The following is a 26,214-nucleotide window of genomic DNA, read 5'->3' on the forward strand; positions in this document are numbered from 1 at the left end:
GGCAAAATATAGACTTGATTCTTGGTTATACAGCTAACCTGAGAATCAGTGTGGTTCAGTAAAAATAACGAGTTTTGGAGTTCTGTTAAGCCTGAGATTGAAGCTGGATCCTTTTGATTACTCACTGAACAACCTTGGGTAAGGAACTTTACCCTTCAATGCCTCAGCTTCTTATATCTATGAAAGAGGTAGATAAAAGTAGTACTTTGTAGAGTGATTACGCTCTATCCTTCCTCTAGTTCACCCCTACTCCCACCCCTGCTTTACTTCAGCTGAGGCCCCTTGGCCCCACTTGTAAACCAGGACTCTGGTCTGTATCAGTCAGGAATCTTTCCATTGTAACTAGCTTATGAAAGAACAGAAGTTTATTGTTTCATATAACTGAAACAGGAGTCCAAAGGGAGACCTGGCAAAGGGTCCCAAAGGCTCAGAAATTTGTCTTTTCACTCTCCACTCTGCTTTCTTCTGTGTTGGTTTTGTTCCCCAGCAGCAGTCTCAATGAAAAGTGAACCTCTCTTTCCCAATAGTGCTGCCAAAAGACCCAGAAGTGAACCTCAGCTTAAAGAAGTAAACCTCGCTGTAGCCAGGTAGATGTAAAACTCTGATGGGCCAGACCGGTCACGTGCTCACCCCAGGAGCTGGAGATCGCAATCCCGCTTGTACCAAAATACAGAGCATTGTGTGTGTGGTACGGATTCCTTAAAGGAAAATCAGAATGCTGTTGCGGGAAGAAAAGGGCTGCATTCAATCAACAAGTAACTATATACTAGTTAGGGTTTGGTTTTTTTTTTTGGCTACAAAAAACAGAATTACCAACTAACTGTGGCTTTAACAATTGAGACAATTGCCTCACATTATAAACTGTTTTTGGTGGTAGACAGTTCTAGAGTTGTTGAGTGGCTCAACAATTTTATTAAAGCTCCAAAATTTTTTTAACCTTCCATTCCTCAGTATATTGACTTTTAATTCTCAGCTTTGTTGATTCCATTTACATAATGGCTGCTGTGGCTCTAACCATCACATCATCAAAGGAACAATGTCTAGAACAGGTGAATGGCTAGGGCAGCTGAAGTTAACTCCTTTCATGTCTATCTATTTTGATCACTGAGGAAAATTTTTTCCAAATGTATATCCCCCTCATAGATTGTCTTTTAGTTGTCATTGGTCAAAATAAGAACACCTCTAGCTGTAAGAGAGGCTTGAGAAGTGAATATCTGGCATTTTCAGACTTTATCATGAGACATGGGCTTTCCCAATAGTGATGAAAAGAAAGAAATAACAGTTGTGTAGCCTATTATTCTAAACGTGACTGTGATGATGGAAAACTCCTAATGTTGATGGCTTAAGACAGCAAGAGTTTATTCCTTGTTTACCCTGTATGTTGTTAGCTGTGGGTCAGCCCTCCTTGGCTCCACACGGCTTCATGCTGCAGGACCCAGGCTGAAGGAGCAGCCCCCCTCAGGGGCTTTCCTCATGGCAGAAGAAAAGCAAAATATCTGCAGGAAACACGGCTAAGTTTCTCTGTGGACCTGCCATAGGACTTGTCTACTTGGACACCACTGGCCAAAGCAAGCCACACTCCAACCTGAGGTCCATAGGGCAGGAAAGTGTACTCCCCCACCAGAGAGTCGTGATGTTCTATCACATGATAGAACAGTATTTGTATAGCAAGTCACCCAAAAACTTAGCTTAAAACAACCAGCATTTTATTATACCTGACAATTTTGTGCGTCAGGGCAGGGCTCAGTGGGCAATTCTTCTGCAGCACATGGTGTTGACTTTGACTGAGGCCACTCTGTTGTATTTGGTTGGCCACAGGCTGGTCTGAAGGGTCTGACTTGGCTTTACTCACAGGTCTGGCACCTTGGTGGGGATGGCTTGAAGGCTGGGCTCCCTGGCATGGCAGTATGAAGGTTGTGGGCTTCCTCCATGGCAGCTCAGGGCTCCCAGAGACGGGGTCCCTGGAGACTGGAAGTGGAAAAGCCGGGAACTGGAAACATCACTTTCACCATAATGTACCAGACAAACCAGTCACAGAGCCCACAAGCAGAGAGGAGATGGACTCCCTCTCTGGAGCAGAGAAGTTTTAAAGGATTTAAGGCCATTTTTTACTTGTCACATGTGGATTTAGGAACAGACACATAATCTTACAGGGAAGGGAAGTGGATTTTTAAGAAAATGATTTATTTTTGGTTGTGCTGGGTCTTCACTGTTGTGCAGGCTTTTGTCTAGTTGTGGTGAGCGGGCTCCTCATTTTGGTGGATTCTCTTGTTGCAGAGTCTGGTTTCTAGAGCATGTGGGCTTCGGTAATTGGGGCACGTGGGCTCAGTAGCTGTGGCTCCTGGGCTCTGCAGCACAGGCTCAATAGTTGTGGCCCACAGACTTAGTTGTCCCAAGGCATGTGGGACCTTCCTGGATCAGGGGTCGAACCTGTGTCTCCTGTAGGTGGATTTTTTACCACTGAGCCACCAGGGAAGCCCGGGAGGTGGATATTTTTTAAAAATGAATTTTAAGATGGACCTTACCTTACCAATGAACATGATCATGAAATAAATGTTCATGTTAATAGCCATCATGAAATCTACATAATTAAAACATAGTTATGTTAAATAGCACATGTTATGCTTAATATATTTGTATATACTTAACATATGTTTTAAAAGTTAATATTTATTATGAAACCAAACATTTTTTTTGGCATATGGGATCTTAGTTCCCCAATGAGGGATCAAACCCGTGTCCTTTGCAGTGGAAGCATGGAGTCTTAGCCACTGGACCACCAAGGAAGTCCTGAAACCAAAATATTTAAGACAATGGGGATATTGCTACAGAAAGGCCAATGGGACAAAAAAGAAAGTACAGCCACACACACACAGAGTTTATACAGTATGATAAAACATTATATATTTATATATTAGATCCCCCTAATCACATCACAAAATTAAATAAATGATTTATAATAAAAAAGGATATAATGGAATATTAATGTAATCTTGAGTGGCCAAGACTTTTCTAAGAATAATCACCAAGGAAACTATTAATAGTACTAAATATATAAAAATTCTGTGTATCCAAAGAAACATGAAAGAAGTTAAAGGACAAACTGAAGGATCCTTTGCATTATATTAATATATATTAAACATGGGATTAAAATCTTTTACATATAAATAGCTCCTTCAAATCCTTTTAAAAAGATGAATATCATATAGGCAAGGAAATGAACAAGACAATTTTAAAAAGAAATACAAATGTCCAAAATCATATAAAAATATTCAGCCTCAATGTTCATTAAACTCTGATTAAAACCATGACACTCCTAAGGATCACTCTGCTTTCATAAATCAAAAGCCTCAAAACTGGCCCTCCTCTTTGACTCAGAACTCTCATTCCTAGGAATTAATCCTAAGTAAATAATTATGGATGTGCAAAAAGATTGAACTACCAGATTATTCACCTAAGTCTTGTTTATAACAGCATGAAAAACCGGAATCAATTAACCGTGTGCCTGTGGGCGGGGCAGAGGTGGGGTGCGCCTCGGCGGGGTCCCTTCAAGAATAAACTTGCCCTTCACTTCAGAGAGTGCTGGGGCTGGCAGATTCCAGCTTCTGACCTGCTTGGGATCCACCTTACTCTCACGCAGAGGCCACGCTCTTCTGAGGCAGTCCTGGCTACTGAGGACCAAGCAAGGTGCAAGGGCCTGAGAGTTTTGCTTATCAGCCAGGCTCCTCTAGCAGAAACTGCTCCAGATTCCCTGCTGACATGGCTGAACCTTTCTTTGCCAAGTTTGCGTTGCTATCTGAGGCACCATTGGACCAGTCCTGCTTCCTCACTGTGTTATCTTTCCAGATGTTTCTCCCAATGGCATTCCTCTGTCTGCCTCAGTGTCTGATTCCCAGAGAACCTGATGAACATAGAGGGTTAGGGTTCAGTTGGAGTTTCACCAGAGAAGTACAACCATTAAAGATGAAAGGGACTAAAGGACTTACTATAGAGCTCAGACGTTGCTCATCTGAGGTCAACAGTGGTCAGCTAGTCAGGATGTAATGGAGAGGATTTTCTGAATCTGGTGTTGGGCCTGATGTCAACACCTGGGAAGAAAAAACACACCTGAAGTTGGGGAATGCAGAGATGAGCAGGAGCCGGTGAGGACAGAGTGGAACATGCCTCTGTTACCACCTGCTGTCTTGATGATGTGAGTAATTGGCAGGAGAAGCTGGCATCCTTCACTTGCTTCTTTCAGGATCTGGAGAAGCCAAAAGAGACCCAGAGTTGCCAGAGGAGCTGCAGGCCTGGCCGCTGCCCCACACCAACGAGGTGAAGCAGCAGAGGCACTGCGATATGTGTGAGTGGCCACAGAGCCCTACACCGGCCTTAAGAGCCCTACACCGGCCTTAAGAGCATAAAAATGTCTGCTCTCTGACTTCTGCCTGCCCAATCCTACGTACATTTTTCTCATGGCCAACTATAACCCAGGCTATAGGGAAGGGAATTCTTGGAAATATAGCTCCAGCTTAGCCAAAACTGAAGCAGAATGAAGCCATCATAATGGGACTGGTTAAAATTAATACATATTCATAAAATGAGGTGGTATTTATTCATTTAGAATGAAGCTGCAGACGAATATTTATTGTCATTAAAAGGCAACAATATAGACATCCTAACCCCATTTGTAAAAATTATGGTGGTTTAGTCACTAAGTCGTGTCTGACTCTTTTTGACCCCCAAGGGCTGTAGCCCATCAGGCTCCTTTGTCCATGGGATTTTCAGGCAAGAATACTGGAGTGGCTTGACATTTCCTTCTCCAGGAGATCTTCCTGACCCAGGGATCGAACCTGTGTCTCCTGTGTCTCTTGCATTGCAGGCAGATTCTTTACTGACTGAGCCACCCAGAAAGTCCTGTAAAAATTATATAAACATATAAAGGCAAATGTCCTAAGGTGTTAAAACAGTTTAAAACAAAAGCAAAAGTCTGATTGGATCACTCTTCTCCTTTAAGCTCTTAAACAGTTTTCCACAACTTATAAGTTCTAGTATTTTGGTAGCTGCCTAGGTCCTCTGTGATAGCATTACCTGTGCAGTCTTGTCAGGGCTTTCCTGGTGGCTTAGCTGGTAAAAAAAATCTGCCTGCAATTCAGGAGACCTGGTTCAATTCCTGAGTTGGGAAGATTCTCTGGAAAAGTGATAGGCTACCCACTCCAGTATTCTTGGGCTTCCCTGGTGGCTCAGCTGGTAAAGAATCCATCTGCAATGCAGGAGAGCTGGGTTCCATCTCTGAGTCAGGAAGATTCCCTGGAAAAGGGAATGGCTACCCACTCCAGTACTCTTGCCTGGAAAATCCCATGGACAGAAGAGCCTGGTGGGCTACAGTTCATGGGGTAGCAAAGAATCGGACAGGACTGAAGCGGTTAAACATTCGAGGTTTATACTCACTGGCACGATGTGTTTTCTCACTGATTCTGGCTTTCCTCTTTCCTTGGACTGACTTTTCCCCCCAGGCTTTGCCTGGTTAATTCCTACTTATTATTCAAGACCTTTTCTAGTACTGCTTTTTTGACCCATTTGCAACTCAGTGGCTCCCCAAACTGTTGAAACATCAAAATAAATTCCCTGGGAAACTTAAAAAAATAAAGATACTTGGGCTTCATCATAGACCTCCTACAATAAGAGTTTGCAGAGGTAGGGCCAGAAATTTGGTATATATGTATTTGGGAAATAGATTTGTTTTCAGGAGACAGAGACTCTGAATAATAATGGCTCAAACAAAATAGACATTTATTTCTCTCTCACATAAAAGTCAAAGATGGCATGACAGCTCTGCTATGGATGTCTGTTAGGAGGCCAGATTCCTTCCACATTGCCGTTCTGCCATTCCTAGAAAGCTGTTCTCCACTACATGGGCCAAATGGCCCACACTGTGTCTTCTGCTTTCCAGCCAATGGGAAGAGAGGAAAGGTATGAATAGGGAGAGACCTTCCCACTGCAGTGCATTTTTTGGAGGCTGTGTGTGTTACTTTCTCTCAGATCCATTGGCCAGAACTTAGTCTACTTAGATGCAAGAGAAGCTGGGAAATGTAGTCTTTATTTGAGATGGTCAAATGCATAGCTAAAAGTTCTGCTTTTTAGGAGAGGAGAATGAATCTCGGAGAGAACTGTAGAGTCTACCAGACTATGTTTAAAAACTCAACTTCCCAGAATATCGTTCCTGATGGACATCAGGGTTTGGAAATACTGGAAGTTTCTTAAAGCTATCCAAACCAGAATTATCTCTTTCTGATGGCCTTAACCTAAGAATGTTGTTTTCTTAAGAGAAGGAACAGTGTCTGTATTTCTGAACCCAACAGTTGTCTGTAAATGCTCAATAGACTTTTGTCAAAGGAATTGAATGGTGAGTTCACATATCCTATGGGTATAACATAGATGTTAAGATTCCTTTTTCACTGATAACCAAAGTTTTCTAATAACCACATCACTCTAAACTATATCATTTGAAATGTTATATTTTTACTAATTTGTAGCTATTAAGGCATATCAGTAGTAACAGTTCCTTCTTATTGAGCTAAGTCTTTCACAAGCATTACCTTATTTAATTCTTACAATAAGCCTGTGAGTAGGTATTTTTTATTAAGTCCACATTATGAATGTAACGTATTCTCAAGGTCATGGAGCTACTAAGTGAATGAAGCCCATGGTGGTTGCTCTTAATCATCAAGCTATTATATCTACTGAGACACTGCTAGTTCCTAATCATTAAGTGTTTCTTTTAATTAAACATTCTCCCTGATTTTCCTTCAATTTCATATATGAGTTTTTGTAATTGTACTTCCATAGATTCTAACTTGATATTCAAGAGATCTCCTTGTCACTTCCCAGCACAGAAGTAATTCACAAAAAAACTATTTAATACTCAGATCACTGACTTTTAATTGAAACCTCTACCAATCTCCATCCTAAATCCGAGCAAAATTTTCAGATTCGGTTTTGAGCAAATGATTAGTTAGTTGATTTTTATTATTATTTTAATTTCTTATTTATTTATTTTTGGTTGCACTGAGTCTTCCTTGCTGCACGCGGGCTTTCTGTAGTTGCCTTGAGCGGGGGCTGGCTTCCCCTTCGTGGCAGTGCACAAGTTGCTCATTGCGGCGGCTTCTCCTGTTGCCGAGCACCAGCTCTAGGGGCGTGGGCTTCGGCAGTTGTGGTACTCGGGCTCAGTGTTTGCAGTTCGCAGGGTCTACAGTGCGGGCTCAGCAGTTGTGGGGCCTGGGCTCCAGTCGCTCTGGGGTACGTGGAATCTTCCTGGATGAGGGATTGGCAGGTAGATTCCTAATCCCCTGTACCAGCAGGGAAGTCCTTAATTATTAATATTCATTAACCCTCTGGCTTGCCAGGCAGTGAACTGAAAGCAGGTGTTACAGGGATTAGCAAAACAAACAATTTCACTGTCATGGAGCTGGTGTTCTAGAAGGAGGCAGACAATGCTACCAAACATGTGTTAAAAAGTTAAGTTCAGATAAAGGTGCTATAAAGTGCTATAAAGAAAGTAAAATGGTGATTTTATAGGCAGCGATTGAGGGTGGGGTGGGGCTGGTTTAGATAAGGTGGTCAGTGAAGTATTCTCTAAGGAGGTGTTGCTTGAGGTAGGGCCTCAAGGCTGAGAGCAAGATTAGGAGAAAGAGTACTCTAGCCAGTGGGTAGAGCAAGTGCAAAGGTCCTGAGGCAGGAACAGAGAGTGTTTAGAAGTGAGGAGAGAGAGTTAAGAGACACATTGGAAACAGGGGCAGAGGCCATATTATGTACTGGAGTGGGTTGCAATGCCCTCCTCCAGGGGAACTTCGCAGTCCAGGGATCAAATTCAGGTCTCCCACACTGCAGGCAAATTCTTTACCATCTGAACCAGCAGGTAAACCCAAGAATAATGGAATGGGTAGCTTGTCCCTCCTCCAGGGGAACTTCCCAATCCAGAGATCAAACCCAGGTTTCCCACATTGCAAGCAGCTTCTTTACCAGCTGAACTACCAGGGAAGCCCTCAATATAATGAGGTTGCATTTTATTCTAAGAGAAGTGGGAAATTGTTGGAGAGTTTTATGTGGGACTGTAGGATGGTCTATTTTAAATTTAAAGAAGTTGCTTTGGTTGCTGTGTGGAGAATAAATAAGGGGGCAGAATGGAAGCAGGTTTTGGCAGTTCCTTAATAACTTGAAATGAGAAATTGATATGACCCAGAAATTCCACTCCTAGGTATATACCCCAAAGAACTGAAAACAAACACTTGTACTTAACTGTTCCTAGTAGTGTTATTCACAATAGCCAAAAGGTAGAAGCAACCCCCAAAAGAAGAATATACAAAATGTGATATTTCCATGTGATGGAATGTTACTTAGCCATAAAAGGGAGTGAAGTACTGACATATGCTACCACGTGGATGAACCCTGACAACATTATGCTAAATGGAAGAAACCATATGGAAAAGGCCACATATTGTATAATTCCATTAACATGAAAGGTCCAGAGGAGGTGAATCCATAGGGACAGAGAGCAGATTTATGCCCAGGGACAGGAAGAATGGATTTTGACTGCTTAATGGGTATGAGGTTTCCACTTGTGGTGATGAAAAAAGTTCTGAAAATAGATGGTGGTGAGGGTTGTACTACACTGTGAATGCATGTAATGTCATCAAATTATAAGCCTTAAAATGGTACATTTTAGAACCCCATGAACAGTATGGAAAGGCAAACTGATAGGATACTGAAAGAGGAACTCCCCAGGTTGGTAGGTGCCCAATATGCTACTGGAGATCAGTGGAGAAATAACTCCAGAAAGATGGAGCCAAAGCAAAAACAACACCCAGTTGTGGATGTGACTGGTGATAGAAGCAAGATCTGATGCTGTAAAGAGCAATATTGCATAGGAACCTGGAATGTCAGGTCCATGAATCAAGGCAAATTGGAAGTGGTCAAACAAGAGATGGCAAGAGTGAACGTCGACATTCTAGGAATCAGCGAACTAAAATGGACTGGAATGGGTGAATTTAACTCAGATGACCATTATATCTACTACTGCAGACAGGAATCCCTCAGAAGAAATGGAGTAGCCATCATGGTCAACAAGAGAGTGTGAAATGCAGTACTTGGATGCAATCTCAAAAACGACAGAATGATCTCTGTTCGTCTCCAAGGCAAACCATTCAATATCACAGTAATCCAAGTCTATGCCCCAACCAGTACGGTGAAGAAGCTGAAGTTGAATGGTTCTATGAAGACCTACAAGACCTTTTAGAACTAACACCCCAAAAAGATGTCCTTTTCATTATAGGGGACTGGAATGCAAAAGTAGGAAGTCAAGAAACACCTGGAGTAACAGGCAAATTTGGCCTTGGAATACAGAATGAAGCAGGGCAAAGACTAACAGAGTTTTGCCAAGAGAATGGACTGGTCATAGCAAACACCCTCTTCCAACAACACAAGAGAAGACTCTACACATGGACATCACCAGATGGTCAACACTGAAATCAGATTGATTATATTCTTTGCAGCCAAAGATGGAGAAGCTCTATACAGTCAACAAAAACAAGACCAGGAGCTGACTGTGGCTCAGATCATGAACTCATTATTGCCAAATTCAGACTTAAATTGAAGAAAATAGGGAAAACCACTAGACCATTCAGGTATGACCTAAATCAAATCCCTTATGATTATAGGGTGGAAGTAAGAAATAGATTTAAGGGACTAGATCTGATAGGTAGAGTGCCTGATGAATTATGGACGGAGGTTCCTGACATTGTACAGGAGACAGGGATCAAGACCATCCCCATGGAAAAGAAATGCAAAAAAGCAAAATGGCTGACTGGGGAGGGCTTACAAATAGCTGTGAAAAGAAGAGAAGTGAAAAGCAAAGGAGAAAAGAAAAGATATAAGCATCTGAATGCAGAGTTCCAAAGAATAGCAAGGAGAGATAAGAAAGCTTTCCTCAGCAATCAATGCAAAGAAATAGAGGAAAAAATGGAATGGGAAAGACTAGAGATCTCTTCAAGAAAATTAGAGATACCAAGGGAACATTTCATGCAAAGATGGGCTCGATAAAGGACAGAAATGGTATGGACCTAACAGAAGCAGAAGATATTAAGAAGAGGTGGCAAGAATACACAGAAGAACTGCACAAAAAAGAGCTTCATGATCCAGATAATCATGATGGTGTGATCACTCATCTAGAGCCAGGCATCCTGGAATGTGAAGTCAAGTGGGCCTTAGAAAGCATCACTATGACCAAAGCTAGTGGAGGTGATGGAATTCCAGTTGAGCTATTTCAAATCCTGAAAGATGATGCTGTGAAAGTGCTGCACTCAATATGCCAGCAAATTTGGAAAACTCAGCAGTGGCCACAGAACTGGAAAAGGTCCGTTTTCATTCCAATCCCAAAGAAAGGCAATGCCAAAGAATGCTCAAACGACTGCACAATTGCACTCATCTCACATGCTAGTAAAGTAATGCTCAAAATTCTCCAAGCCAGGCTTCAGCAATACGTGACCCATGAACTTCCAGGTGTTCAGGCTGATTTTAGAAAAGTCAGAGGAACCAGAGATCAAATTGCCAACATCTGCTGGATCATAGAAAAAGCAAGAGAGTTCCAGAAAAACATCTATTTCTGCTTTATTGACTATGCCAAAGCCTTTGACTGTGTGGATCACAATCAACTGTGGAAAATTATGAAAGAGATGGGAATACCAGACCACCTAACCTGCCTCTTGAGAAACCTATATGAAGGTCAGGAAGCAACAGTTAGAACTGGACATGGAACAACAGACTGGTTCCAAATAGGAAAAGGAGGAGTACATCAAGGCTGTATATTGTCACCCTGCTTATTTAACTTCTATGCAGAGTACATCATGAGAAACGCTGGGCTGGAAGAAGCACAAGCTGGAATCAAGATTGCTGGGAGAAATATCAATAACCTCAGATACGCAGATGACACCACCCTTATGGCAGAAAGTGAAGAGGAACTCAAAAGCCTCTTGAGGAAAGTGAAAGAGGAGAGTGAAAAAGTTGGCTTAAAGCTCAACATTCAGAAAACGAAGATCATGGCATCTGGTCCCATCACTTCATGGGAAATAGATGGGGAAACAGTGGAAACAGTGTCAGACTTTATTTTGGGGGGCTCCAAAATCGGTGCAGATGGTGATTGCAGCCATGAAATCAAAAGACGCTTACTCCTTGGAAGAAAAGTTATGACCAACCTAGATAGCATATTGAAAAGCAGAGACATTACTTTGCCAATAAAGTTCCATCTAGTCAAGGCTATGGTTTTTCCAGTAGTCATGTATGGATGTGAGAGTTGGACTGTGAAGAAAGCTGAACGGCAAAGAATTGATGCTTTTGAACTGTGGTGTTGGAGAAGACTCTTGAGAGTCCCTTGGACTGCAAGGAGATCCAACCAGTCCATTCTAAAGGAGATCAGTCCTGGGTGTTCTTTGGAAGGACTGATGCTGAAGCTGAAACTCCAGTACTTTGGCCACCTCATGGGAAGAGTTGACTCACTGGAAAAGACTTTGATGCTGGGAGGGGTTGGGGGCAGGATGAGAAAGGGATGACAGAGGATGAGATGGCTGGATGGTATTACTGACTCAATGGACATGAGTTTGAGTGAACTCCTGGAGTTGGTGATGAACAGAGAGGTCTGGCGTGCTGCAATTCATGAGGTCGCAGAGTCGAACATGACTGAGCGACTGAACTGAACTGAACTGATGCTATTTTTATATAGTGGTAATAATAATAAAAGAATTACCCAAGGGTTTAGTTTAAATGCAGCTTCTTGGGGACTTTTTTTGGAAATCATGATTCTGTAGGTCTGGGGAATCCTAGGGATTTGCCACTAAGAAAAAGAGAGAGCAGAAGCAAGAAGACCAGAATACAGGAGTAGGGGTGGCTTGGATCATGGTGACCAAGGGTGTCTGATTTAGAAAGGCAGGGGACATATCCTGGAGGTAGTGTCAACAAAACATGCTCATGGTTTGCATGCAAGGCAAAAGAAGAATCAAAGATGACTCACAGGTTTTTGATCTGCTCATCTGTGTGTAGAATGGTGCCCTTCATGTAGCAGGGAGATTCTAGAGTTATAAGGTATTTGGGAAAATTAAAAGTTTTGTGCCTACCAGAGCAAAGTTATACCTTTTCTTGGAGAAGGCACCAGTGCAGAGACTGCTAGATGCCTATTGTAGCCTCTCTACTTCCCTTTTCTTTAAAAATAAAAAGCTGATTTTATTTGGAGTGGCAAAGTGCCCAGCTAAAAGTCAACATTTCTTCAGTTTCTTTGCAGTTAAGGCTGGCCAATGAGCTGTAAACAGGTCTTTAAAGCTCTTTAAAGGGCAATAATTTAAGCTTCAAGGGACAATCACTTTTTCCCCTTCCTCTTCTTCTGCCCAATTAGAACATGAGCTCCACAGCTATAATATGAACATGAAAAAGCTTGACCTTGAGGTTTGAAGTTATATGCAAAGAATCAGAGGAGCCTGAATTCCAAATAACTTTGAGGAGCTGCCATGCTTGTTCTAGCTTTTCACATCAGAGAATAAACCCTAAAATGTCTTAATTCACAGCAACTGGATCTCTGCTACTAGCTGCTGAATACAATTCTTGTCTGATACTGTGCCAATTCTAGAAAAATACATTTCCCTGTAATTTCCAAAACTTCCATCTTATTACCCATCCTCCTCCAAGCAGCATACTGAAGAAGCTGCCTAGAAATAGTTTATGCATAGTATGTCAACATAATGCATTAAAAAATATATCCTGAACATGCTTTTGGCCTGATTTTCTCTAACCAACATGTACCAGCAATATAAAGCAAGCAATTGTATTTTTACTGTGTTATTTTTGTGCAATCTCCTAAATTTTGATGTTTTAAGCATCATGCCTTTGACATTAGCTAAGGCGGGTATATTGAAGAGGTTGACTGCAGTTCTCTGGGTGTCAAAGATTATACTGGTTTCTGTCCCACAGTTGAGAACATAAATCCTTCGTGAAGATGAAAACATTGTTAAGTTCGCTAGGTATTTTCCTTACACTCATAACAGAGAGTCTGGTAGGGACTGGACATGGATTTATAATTTTTTTAAAGCTCTAAAAATGGTTATTTAGAAAATTACAAACAATACATGTTGATACTTATAGAAAAACACCCCAAACACTGTTAATACTGCTACTTCTGAGCAGTGGGATAGAGGTCTGGGGAGGGGAGACTTTTACTTTCTAGATTATACCTTAAATTTTTAAAATAAAATAGATAAACAAGAAGGTCCTGCTGTATAGTATAGAAAACTATCTTCAATATCGTATCATAAGCTATAATAGAAAAGACTATGAAGACATATATATGTATGTAAGTATGTATAATTGAATCAATTTGCTGTATACCAGAAACTATCACAACATTGTAAATCAACTATATTTAAAAAAGAATAAGAAAATTTAACATCACAGGTTTCATGTGTGTGTGTGTGTGTGTGTGTGTGCTCAGTTGCATCTGACACTTTGTGACCCCATGGAATCCCCAACTAGGTTCCTCGGTCCACAGAATTTCCCAGGCAAGAATCCTGAAGTGGGTTGCCATTTCCTTCTCCAGGTGGTCTTCCTGGGTCAGGGATCAAACCTGTGTTTCCTACATTGGCAGGTAGATTCTCTACCACTTTAGCACAGGCAGATTCTTTAATACTGAGCCACCGGGGAAGCCATCCTGTGTACCAAAGCTGCGAGGGAAGGAGTTCCTAGCCTAGTGGGAGGGGTAGGCCAACTCCTGGTAGATGGCTTTTGAGTCTGTGTTTGGGCTTGTGCCCCTCAGAGAAACTGAGTTGGGTGGTGTGTCTCATGAATTGAGGACTCTGAAAAGGCCATGTTGGGGTCCATCAGAGGGTGACACAGTGTCCTGAAGGTCACAGACTGCAGAGGCCTCAACGTGGTAAACAGGATAGGAGATGGGATATGAAAGCCCAGTTATGCACCAAGTTCAAGATAGAAACCCGTGGTCTCCTCCTTCGCCCACCCAATCCCAGTTTAGAGAGGCTTATTCCTTAAATTCTTTGGCCATTTCTTCTCTGATTTACCTCCATATTTATAAATCTATGTCTCTGCTGCAGCTTCTTATCTTTTCAGTTATAGATACTACTGCCATGATCTGTTTCTACCCATGGAACGGCTCTGACACACACATGGGCTTTTCCCATCCCCACCCCCACCAACCAATTTTCTGACACTGGCTAGCTGTCGTCCCACACTTCAGTAAACTCTGACACCCTCAACCTGGAGTTAGCCCTGTATGTACCTTCGTGCTAAGTAGCTTCAGTCATGTCTGACTCTTTGAGACTGTATGGACCATAGCCCTCCAGGCTCCTCTGGAGGGGAGGAGTCCATGGGATTCTCCAGGCAAGAATAACTGAGTGGGTTGCCAGGCCCTCCTCCAGGGGTCTTCCGGACCCAGAGTTGAACCCACATCTCTTATATCTCCTGCATTGGCAGGCGGGTCCTTTATCACTGAACCACCTGGGAAGCAGGTCACACAAATTAAGGGCTCAGTGCTACAAGACTGTCTCCTCTTAAGAAGCCAGTCAGCAGTCAACCTCTTGTACTTTTGACTGATTGGCTATAAATCAGGGGTTCCCACAGCCCCCTCCTTCAGTTCAGTAATTTGCTAGGATGGATCATAAAACTAAGGAAAAGTTTACTTACTAGTTTCAATTCTTGTGATGGATACAACTCAGTTCAGTTGCTCAGTCTTGTCCGACTCTTTGTGACCCCATGAACTGCAGCATGCCAGGCTCGCCTGTCCTCCACCAACTCCCAGAGCTTGCTCAAACTCATGTCCATCGAGTCAGTGATGCCATCCAACCATCTCATCCTCTGTCATCCCCTTCTCCTCCTGCCTTCAATCTTTCCCAGCATCAGGGTCTTTTCCAATGAGTCTGTTCTTCACATCAGGTGGCCAAACTATTGGAGTTTCAGCCTCAGCCTCAGTCCTTCCAATGAATATTCAGGACTAATTTCTTTTAGGATTGACTGTTTTGATCTTTTGCAGTCCAAGGGAATCTCAAGAGTCTTCTCTAACACTACAGTTCAAAAGCATCAATTCTTTGGCACTCAGCTTTCTTTATAGTCCAACTCTCACATCCATACATGACCATTGGAAAAACCATAGCTTGGACTAGATGGGCCTTAGTCAGCAAAGTAATGTCTCTGCTTTTTAATATGCTGTCTAGGTTGTTCATAGCTTTTCTTCCAAGGAGCAAGCATCTAATTTCATAGCTGCAGTCTACCATCTGCAGTGATTCTGGAGCCTAAGAAACTAAAGTCTGTCACTGTTTCCATTTTTTCCCTATCTATTTCCCATGAAGTGATGGGACTGGATGCCATGATCTTAGTTTTATCAATGTTGAGTTTTAAGCCAACTTTTTCACTCTCCTCTTTTCCTTTCATCAAGAAAGAGGCTCTTTAGTAGTTCTTCACTTTCTGCCATAGGGTGGTGTCATCTATGTGTCTGTGGTTATTGATATTTCTCCATCTTGATTCCAGTTTGTGCTTCATCCAGCCTGGCATTTCACTTGATGTACTCTGCAAATAAATTAAATAAGCAGGCTGACAATATACAGCCTTGATGTACTCCTTTCCCGATTTTGAACCAGTCTGTTGTTCAATGTCAGGTTCTAACTGTTCCTTCTTGACCTGCATACAGATTTCTCAGGAGGCAGATAAGGTGGTCTGATAATCCCATCTCTTTAAGAATTTCCCACATTTTATTGTGATCCACACAGTCAGAGTCTTTGGTGTAGTCAATAAAACAGAAGTAGATGTTTTTCTGGAACTCTCTCACTTTTTCGATGATCCAACGGGTGTTGGCAATTTGATCTCTGATTCCTCTATAAATCCATCTTGTACATCTGAGGAACCGACAAATGAAAGAGATGTACAGAGCAAGGCCTGGGGCAACAAAGTCAAGGGGCAGTGAAGCTGCAGGCACGCCCCCTTCCCAGCACCTCGATGTGTTCACCAGCCCTGAAGCTCTCCAAACACCATTGCTTAGGGGTTTTATGGAGGCACGATTGATTAAATCACAGGCCATTAGTGATTAACTCAATCCCCAGCTCCTTTCCCTTTCCTAGAGGTCAGGGGAGATCTCAACTTTTAATCCTGTGATTCTAACCCTTTAACCCCACAGTTGGTTTCTCCAGCAACCAGCCCCCATCTGGAACCCATTTAGGGGCCTACTGAGTCACCTTATTTGCAGAAACTCTTATTACAAACAACAAAAGATACTTCCTTTATCTCATCACTCAGGGAATTTCGAGGGTTTTAGGATCTCTGTGCCAGGAACTGGGCACGAAGACCAAATGTGTATTTCTTCTATTATTTTAAAATTTTATTTGTTATTTATTCGGCTGTGTTGGGTCTTAGTTGCATCATGTGGGATCTTTCATTGCAGCGCATGGACTCTCTAGTTGTGGTACATGGGCTCCAGAGCAGGCAGCCTTCAGTATTATTCTGGCACTTGGGCTTAGTTGCTCTGTGGCATGTGGGATCTTAGTTCCCTAACCAAGGATTGAACTCTTGTCTCCTGCATTGCAAAGCAAATTCTTAACCACTGGACGGACCCTAGGAAAGTTTCCAAATATACATTTCTTATGATATTACCATATCATAAAAAGCAGAGACATTACTTTGCTGACTAAGGCCCATCTAGTCCAAGCTATGGTTTTTCCAGTAGTCATGTATGGATGTGAGAGTTGGACTATAAAGAAAGCTGAGAGCCAAAGAATTGATGTTTTTGAACTGTGGTGTTAGAGAAGACTCTTGAGATTCCCTTGGACTGCAAGAAATCAAAGCAGTCAATCCTAAAGGAAATTAGTCCTGAATATTCATTGGAAGGACTGAGGCTGAGGCTGAAACTCCAATAGTTTGGCCACCTGATGTGAAGAACAAACTCATTGGGAAAGACCCTGATGCTGGGAAAGATTGAAGGCAGGAGGAGAAGGGGATGACAGAGGATGAGATGGTTGGATGGCATCACTGACTCGATGGACATGAGTTTGAGCAAGCTCTGGGAGTTGGTGGAGGACAGGGGAGCCTGGTATGCTGCAGTTCATGGGGTCACAAAGAGTCGGACACGACTTAGTGACTTAACTGAACTGAACTGATGCTATTACCATATCACAGCATTATTTACTGACTTCCTAATATAAAGGATTTAACTCTTTTACACATTCGTTATTCATTTCCAGTCCCATCTTTAACTTCATCACAGCACAAGGTTTGGTTAAATCAATGTTTAGTGTTTACACTAGTATGGCAATATAAATACCATATAAGCTGACCCATGTAATATACTATGCTTCCCTTTCCTTCTTGTGTAAGTTTTTGTTTTCCCTGGAGTGAATAATCCCTTTATTTTACTGTGCTTTCAACACACTCATGTAGTTCTGCCTACATCAACAGCTTCTCAATAATATCTTCACCTTCAAGCACAGCAGGTAATTTATCACTCATCCTCCACCTTCCCAAGACCTCTGCAGTCAACTGTATTTTGCAAAACTGGCCACAGCAATATTTCCTCTCCCACGAGCACTTCCAGAATCTTTTCACTACACATCAAAGGCAGTGTCTATCTGACTTTTCTTGAACCTGGGTGGGAGCCTGTGATTACTGTGACAGATTGTGGTAGAAGTGACAGTGTGTGGTTTTTGACACCAGGACATAAAAAGACAAGCTTGTTTTCTGCCTGACTGTCTCTCTTAAGGCTCTTACTCTTAGAAGCCAGTCACTACTGAGAGAAACCCCAAACCGTCCAAGATGGGCAGAGCACATAGTGAGGCCTGAGACCCCCAGCTGACAGCCAGCAGCAACCACCAAACAGGTAAGTAAATGACCCCTCAGATAATTACAGCCCTCAGGCTTCTCTAAGACTGTGAGCCAGTTGTGACTCCATGTTGGATCTGTTTCTTTGACTTTAACCTTTGCTTATCATTGCTTTTGTTATTATAATCATACATAATGTCCTACCTCAGAGAAGCAGGGTTCTCTGCCTGACTATTAAAGTTCTTTCATTCAGCTCACAGCTGCCCACCTGTTCAAGCCCACAGAAAAGAAGAAATGAGCACATCCCCTCTTCAAGGCTGGCCATTCCAGGAGATATCTGCAAGACTTATGACCTTTGTACTTTACTTCCTCACCTCCTCTCCCTCTCAGTTCTATAAAAGAACCTGCCATCCAGACCCCCCATAAGATGGTTATTTTGAGACGTTAGTCTGCCATCTTCTCGGTTAGCTGGCTTTCTGAATAAAGTCACACTCCGTGCCTCAGGCTTCCCTACTATCTCAGTGGTAAAGAATCTGCCTGTCAGTGTAGGAGATACAGGTTCAATCCCTGATTTGGGAGAATCCTACATGCTGCAGAGCAACAAAGCCTGTGTACTGCAACTATCAAGCCTGTGCTCTAGAGCCTGGGAGCTGCAGCTACTGAGGCCCACACACCCTAGAGCCTGTGCTCTGCAGCAAGAGAAGCCTGTGTACTGTGATTGGGGAGTAGCCCCCACTGGCCACAATAGAGAAAAGCCTGTGCAGCAAGGAAGACTCAGCACAGCCATAAATAAATAAAAAATATTATTTAAAAAATCAAGTTGTATTCCTTGCCTTAACACCTCATCACTTGGATTTATTGGTCTTTTATGCAATGAGCAGCGTGAGCTTGGACTCAGTAACACTTTGAGTCTTCCAGCTCTAGACATTGGGTAGCAGAGACAAGCCAACCCCTCTGTGCCCTGTCTGAATTTCTGACCACCCCCCAAACTCATGTGTATAGTAAGTAGATGTTTTCCACCACTGAGTTGTGTTATACTGCCACAGTAAAGGGAATACTTCTGTAGTTGCCAGCCTCCAAGATGGCCCCAGGGATCTCTGTCTTTTGATACTCACATCTAGTGTGCTCTTCTCCCACCTTATATAAGGGTTGGTCTCTGGTGACTGATAGAATACTGCAGAAGTGATGGTATGTTAGTTCCAAGGTTAGAATATAAGAGACATTGTGGCTTCTGTCCTGGGCTCTGTCCCCTTCTCTGCTGGATCAATCACTCTAGAGGAAGCCAGCTGCCATGTGGTGAGTGGCCTTTCTGGAGAGGCCCACAGCACAAGTAACTCAGGACCGTTGCCAGGCACCCACATGAATGGGCAGATCCTTCAGCTCTTGTGAAGTCTTCGAATGACTGCAGCCTTGTCTGCATGAAAGACCCTGAACCAGAAGCAGATTTTTGACCCTTAGAAACTATAAGATAATCAATGTTCATTGTTTTAAGCTGCTAACCTTTGGGGTTGTTACCCAGCAGTGTTTAACTAATGCAGCCTCCCACCTGGGAGGCTCCCTTGTCTTCCTGTTTCAGTCTGAACAGACTCTCCCTATGCCTGAAGTACACTGGATTTCCTTTCATCCTCATCCTAGGAATTCTCTTTCCTTTTCCCCTAGATCTCTGTTTTCCTCTTTATAATTTTAATTTCTCATTTTGGTAGAACATACTATTCAGTAGCATGCTAAGAAAGAGATCATTGAGGGAAATTATTTTGAGAGCTTGCATGGTGGATACTGTCTTTTTCTGCCCTTATATTTGTTTGTTAGATATCAGGGTCTAGAATTTTAGGTTGAAAATATTTTTTTCATTCAAGAATTTGAATGCATTGCTTCCTTTTTTGCCTGCCTTTCTATGTTGCTATTGAAAATTATGAATCTTTGTATGTGGCTGATTTTGATTTCTGTTTTCCCTTTCTGAGAACTTTTAGGAAGCCCCAACTTGTAGGCGGCGGTCTGAAACCAGACTATCTGGTTTCAAATCTTAGTTCCAACAATTATTGTCTGGGAAAGTTTTTTTGCCATCCCTGTGCCTCAGTAATGTGGGGATAATAATGGTACCTACCTCACAGTGTGGTGCTTCCCTACACTCATTGAGGTAGCTCCTTCTCAGATGAGTAAGTGTCCTAGACCATTTCTGGGGGAGCATTAGAATGGGCTTGGCAAGCTTTATCTGTAAAGGAAAAGATAGTAAATACTTTCGTCATTGTGGGTTATACAGTCTCGAACAGCTATTCAGCGCTGCCATTATGGTGTGAAGGCCGCCAAACGTAAATGTATGAGCACGGTTGTGGTTCAATAAAACTTTATTTACACAGGGGCACACTTTAGCCCACTGAGCGTAGGTTGCAGATCCTGATGGGGAAGGCACTCTATCCTGCCCCTTGTGTGCCTTCTCTTCGACTCTCTCTCAGAGGTCTAGCGCCGCCCCCTGGTGGAAGCATCTCAGACTAGAAAATCCTGCTCTCTCCAGCGTAGGTCCCCCAGTTCGATTATACTAAAATAAAAGCAGGGTTGTACTTTGCAGTGTTAATGAAATAACCTGAACGAAACTTTGGTGACGATGGGAGCCAATTACCAACTATGTTATACCTGAATTTGCATTATTGTGGGCCTCGTGGTCACAGTTTCACTGTCCTTAAACCAGTGTAGAAAATGCTTAACCCTGTATCTTTTTATTTCATATTGGAGTATAGTTGATTTACAATGTTGTGTTAGCTTCAGGTGTACAGAAAAGTGATTCAGGTATACATATACACATATAAATTTCCTTGTGTTATTTTAATATCAAAAAAACAACAAAACAAAAAAAAACATGTTTCATCATTAATCCCAGGTCATGCTTGGAATGAGAAGATGAAAACTACCATCTGGGGACTTCTCTGGCGGTCCAGTAGCTAAGACTCCAAGCTCCCAAAGCAGAGGACCCAGGTTTGACCCCTGTTTGGGGAACTAAGACCTCCCATGCCACAATTAAGATCTCGAATGCTGCAACTAAAGATTCTGCATGCCACGACTAAGACCCGGTGCAGCCAAATAAAAAAATTAACAAAAATGAAAGATTTTTAGGACTTCCCTGGTGGTACAGTGGATAAGAATCTGCCTGCCAGTGTACAGGACACAAGTTCGATCTCTGGTCCAGGAAGATTCTACTTGTCGGGGAGCAAAGAAGCCCATGTCCCACAACTACTAAACCTGCAGTCCAGAGCCCTTGAGCCACAACTACTGAGGCCCACGTGGAATCCAGGGCCGGGGGAGCCTGGGGGGCTGCCGTCTATGGGGTCGCACAGAGTCGGCCTCGACTGAAGCGACATACCAGCAGCAGCAGCAGCAGCACGTGCCCTGCTCTGCAACAAGAAAAGCCACCGCAGTGAGAAGTCCCTGCACGGCTACTGAGAGAGTACACCCTGCTCTCCACAACTAGAGAAAGCCTGTGCACAATAACGAAGACCCAGAGCAACCCAAAATAAAAATAAATACGTTTAAAAAAATAAAATAAAGTATTAAAAAAAAGAAAGTTACTGTCTGATCCTGAGGAAACTGAGTGCTGTGCTTAGTCGCTCAGTCGTGTCCAACTCTTTGTGGCCCCATGGACTGTAGCCCACCAGGCTCCTCTGTCCATGGAATTCTCCAGGCAAGAATATTGGAGTGGGTTTCCATGCCCTCCTCCAGGGATCTTCCTGACCCAGGGAAGGAACCCAGGTCTCCCACATTGCAGGCGGATTCTTTACTGTCTGAGCCACCAGGAAAGCCCAAGGAGCTGAGTAAGCAGGTAATTTAGAAAGTGTCACCTGTGCCACAGTTGATTGATTTTCGGCCAATCAAGTTAGCAAAGACTTAAAAAAAACACAACAAAAGATACAATTAACACTTGTCAGGATGTGTTGAAAAGGGTGCTTTGTTGATTTCTGATGTCAGGCTAATTGGAACAGTTTGGCTAAATTAACCCTTTGTTGTTACCTCCATCCCTCCGGTTCTCTGCGCACTTCTTTCTTGGACCTGTGTGTCTTGCTTTGAGGATGGGAGTGGGTGGGTGGAGAGCAGTTTCCTTCTCACTTCCCATTGCCTCTTGGGGAAGGCCGCTCCCCAAATAAGCTGCTATTAGATGTACCTTCCGAGTCTCGGTCCCCCAAGGACCAGGAAGAACCCTGGCCCATTTTTACAAGATCATTAGTGGCTGGAGGAGCGTCCTAAAAACTCCTAACCAGGAGTTGCCCCTGCTGTTGTATTTCCAGCGGCGTACACATCGCACCACCTGTACAGTTCCTGGACCGGCTCATTTCACACCACGTGGCCTTTGGCCACCCCTCACCTCGGTCCTCACCTGCCGAATCCCCCAGCTGCCATCAACAACCCCCAGCTGGCTTTCTCTCCTTTTCTGGTCCTTTCTTCCAACATCATTAGGCTAGTATTAGTTAACATGTAGCTTTTTTTTTTTCCTTCATTTAAAATTTCAAATGCATGAACACTTCTTGTGAAAGTTAAAATAATTGAGAAGCATAGAGGGTAAAAAGGTGAGAGTCCTTCCTTCACATGACTTATCCTGGTCCCCAGAGTTGACCATAGTGAGTAGTTTGGTGTTCTTTCTCTGGCTGTCTGCTTCTCTTTCTTTTCAAGACCTGCAGGGCACAGCCTTGTTCTGCTTGCTGCATTATAGCTCCCCTCATATTGAGGGTGACAGGACGTATCCCTCAGAATGTGCAGATACAAGTAATGCTTGGGTGATGGGTGATGCTATTCTTTGGGAGCTGGCAGAAATGTGATTTCCAACCATGAAGGAGCCCAAGGATTCTCTCTCTCTCTCTGTCCTGTACGGAACCCTTCACTATGCTTTTCTTTCCCACCTTACTCACACAACTAGTTCTCTTTCTCACTTCATGTCTCTGAGCTCTTTTAAGGAAGGATTTTCTGGACCTCATTCCTAAACTGTGTTTCGGCCACTGCCAAACTCTGTGGCCTGTGTCAGATAAAATCATCAGATGATCCCCAAGGTAAAAACCTTGGCGACTGAACAAGCAGGGTGATAGACTTGGGATTCTTCTGCTGTTTAATCTCCCACCTTGCTCTGTGTCCAAATATCCCCCCCTGGGAATACTCTCACCTCCTACTCCTCAGGTCCTGACCCCCATGGCATTTTACATAGCACCCAACTCCCAATTTCTCCAGGGGCTCCTCTTTGCATCCATCAGACCCCTTCGCTCCAGGCCTTGGCAGTCCACACACTGCAGTGGACAGTCTAATGGGCCGGCCACGTTCAAGCAGATCGCAGTGCTACAACAGATACCCTTCAAAGAAGGGCCCTGGCAATGCCCTAGCATTGGCTCAAAGGGATCAGGTTGAGCTGAGAATCTGATCAGGGATTGGTGGGAGAGTAGAAGATGCTCAAAACCCCATCAACAGGATTCTAAAGAAATTCAGAGGATGCTCTGAATCTCCTTCAAGTGTGTCCTAATGATGTTTTTAGAATGCCGGACTTCATTTCTAGGACTGCCATTCTTGGTTGTAGGTTGCTCAACATGGGAGGATCCCTTTTTTCAGTTGGACTGAGAAAGGGAAAACTTCGTTTTACCATAATATTACCTGGTTTTAATTTAAGTTGGGGGGATGGAAAAACAGCCTGAAAGTGTGTCTCTAGTTTATAATACCATCTTACAATTAGATCTTTACTGCAACAAGATGGGAAAGTGGACTGTGGTCCCCTTGTGTTCAGGACTTTATGGCCCTTTATCATAATCCTGATCTGTCTAGGTCCTATAATCAAAAGCCTGAAGAATCAGAAAACTCTTCTGACATTCTAAATAATCCCCTTTTAACTTCTCCCAACTCTCAGGGGAGAAACCAAGCTTCACCCACTCCTCTAAGTTTGCTTACTCCTCCAGATTCTTCTACTCAAACGAAGATACCACCTCCCCAGAGGGATAACTCCTGCTGGGGCAAGGGTTATTTATTTTATCAGCCTGTTATCAAGGGTCAATTTGAGCACTGTCTGGTCTAAATTTTAGCTATAAATCTATGACTACAGAAAAAGAGAATTTTTTTTTTTTTACATTGTGTGGCTACAATACTCTTTAGACTCTAGAGAAAATTTTGTTTTGAAATTGCAAAACCTGCTCTTTTTTTTTTTTGCATGTGCAATTAGAGAACGCTAACTTGTTAAAATACTTCCCCCCCGCCCCAGAATTCTGACCTTGAGGGAACAAGTACTTCTAAGAGAACTTGCATTTCTCACTCTGTGCCTTGAGACCAAAAGATGAGGAAGAAGCCTTTTAAAATTAAACTTATTCCAACTGTTATTTACAACTAGTGAGTTTTATATTATGATATCTGATTTATGACTAAGTTTAGAAAAGAAAGCTATGTGATCGCTCATGTCTGTCTACATGTTTGTGTGCGTTATGCTTGTCTTTACCTTTAGAAGGTATTATTAGAATTAATTTGTCAATGAGATCTACTTAATTGGCTTAAAGGATATTAAGTGTTTATGTAAATTCTGGAAAATACAGAAGGTAAATGACTTGAATTAATTTCAGGTTTGTGTGAACTGGAAAATATTCAGTATTAAATTAATATCTGGTATTAATGTTTAGACTTATTAATCTAATTAATATAGACATATCTTTACAGTCATCAACATTAAATATAAAACTTTATTTTATCTAGGTTTAATAGATGTCAAATAAGATTTTATTATACCTATTGCAAATTTGTCAGCATGTAAATAAATAAAGAACTTAGCATGATAAAATTTTTATAAGTAAATTATGTGTAAATAAGACAAGAGCTTTTAGGTAAACTCCATATGAATAATTATGCTTTAGGAATCTCTATATAAAAATAGTCTCTCCAGATTTTCATAACTTGATGTTTTAGTGTTGGACTCTTTTACATGATCTCTTTTGTATTTGTATTTGAAATCTAAGTTTCTGCCATTAGAGTGGTATCTTAAGCATCATGACCTGTTTGTAAATTTTGGAGACTAAACTCTTGACAGTCACATTATTTGCAACTGTTTTCTCCCATTCTGTGGGTTGTCTTTTTGCTTTGTTTATTGTCTCCTTTGCTATGCAAAAGCTTTTGAGTTTAAGTAGGTCCCATTTACTTATTTTTATTTCCATTATTCTGAGGTTAAAAAAAAAAAGATATTGCTGAGATTTATGTCAGAGAGTGTTCTGCCTGTTTTCTTCTCTGAGTTTATGGTATCTGGTCTCACATTTAGGTCTTTAAACCATTTTGAGCTTACCTTTGTGTATGGTGTAAAAGAATCATCTTATTTCAATTTTCTAAAATTACGTAGCTGTCTGGTTTTCCTAGCACCATTTGTTGAAAAGACTGTCTTTCCAGCATTGCATAGTTTTGCTTCCTTTGTCATAGATCAATTGACTATGTACCATAGGTTTATTTCTGGGTTCTTTGTCCTGGTGCATCGATCTATATTTCTATTTTTGTGCCAGTACCATACTGTTTTGATGACTGTAGCTTTGTAGTATAGCCTGAAATCAGGGAGCCTGATTCCTCCAGCTCCGTTTTTCTTTCTCATGATTACTTTGTCTATTCAGGGTCTTTTTTGTCTTCATAAAAATTTTAAGAGTTTTTTGTTCTAGTTCTGTGGAAAATGCCCTTGGTAATTTGATAGAGTTTGCATTGAATCTGTAGATCGCCTTGGATAGTATAGTCATTCTGATAATATTGGTTCTTCCAATCCACAAACATGGTATATCTTTCCATCTGTTTGTGTCTTCTTCATTTCTTTCATCAGGAACTTACAGTTTTCAGAGTACAGGTCTTTCAGGCAAATTAATATTGATTTGACTATATTTGGTAGAAATAAGGGTAATTTTAGAGAAAATAATTATGTTTCAATGAATGTCAAATTTCAGTTTTGTTAATGGAGGTCTGCATTTACTAAAACTCATTTCCCAGGTAGCTCCTCAGAGGTTAAAGCATCTGCCTGGAATGCAGGAGACCTGGGTTCGATCCCTGGGTTGGGAAGATCCCCTGGAGAAGGAAATGGCAACCCACTCCAGTACTCTTGCCTGGAGAATCCCATGGAGGGAGGAGCCTGGTAGGCTACAGCCCATGGGGTCACAAAGAGTCGGACACAACTGAGTGACTTCACTTTCACTTTCCTTGCTGTTATGTTACATTGTACAGTTTAATTGAATTATTAAAAGGACACTCTAGGTTTGTTTCTGGAGCTTGTCTCAATTATCTCTTTAGATGAAGATCAGATGCCCCATGATCTGCAACCAGGGGATTATGCATATTGGAAAAGATGTAATTTAAAGGACTGTCTCCAACCTAGATGGAAGGACCCTTATCAGGTACTCTTAACTAGCTCACACGCTG

At 42.2% G+C, this 26,214-nt stretch overlaps 1 long non-coding RNA gene across 1 annotated transcript; it reads left to right on the forward strand.

Annotated features, from left to right (window-relative positions):
• The first annotated feature begins 33 nt into the window (after window positions 1-33).
• On the forward strand, window positions 34-24,481 carry LOC120876186. The gene is made up of 3 exons (XR_005724125.1): window positions 34-138; window positions 528-755; window positions 24,047-24,481. It is a non-coding gene; the product is annotated as an uncharacterized LOC120876186 (long non-coding RNA).
• The last annotated feature ends 1,733 nt before the right edge of the window (window positions 24,482-26,214 follow it).

This window comes from Oryx dammah, unplaced genomic scaffold (assembly GCF_014754425.2).
Source record: "Oryx dammah isolate SB20612 unplaced genomic scaffold, SCBI_Odam_1.1 HiC_scaffold_2, whole genome shotgun sequence".
In the NCBI taxonomy this organism is placed as follows: domain Eukaryota; kingdom Metazoa; phylum Chordata; class Mammalia; order Artiodactyla; family Bovidae; genus Oryx; species Oryx dammah.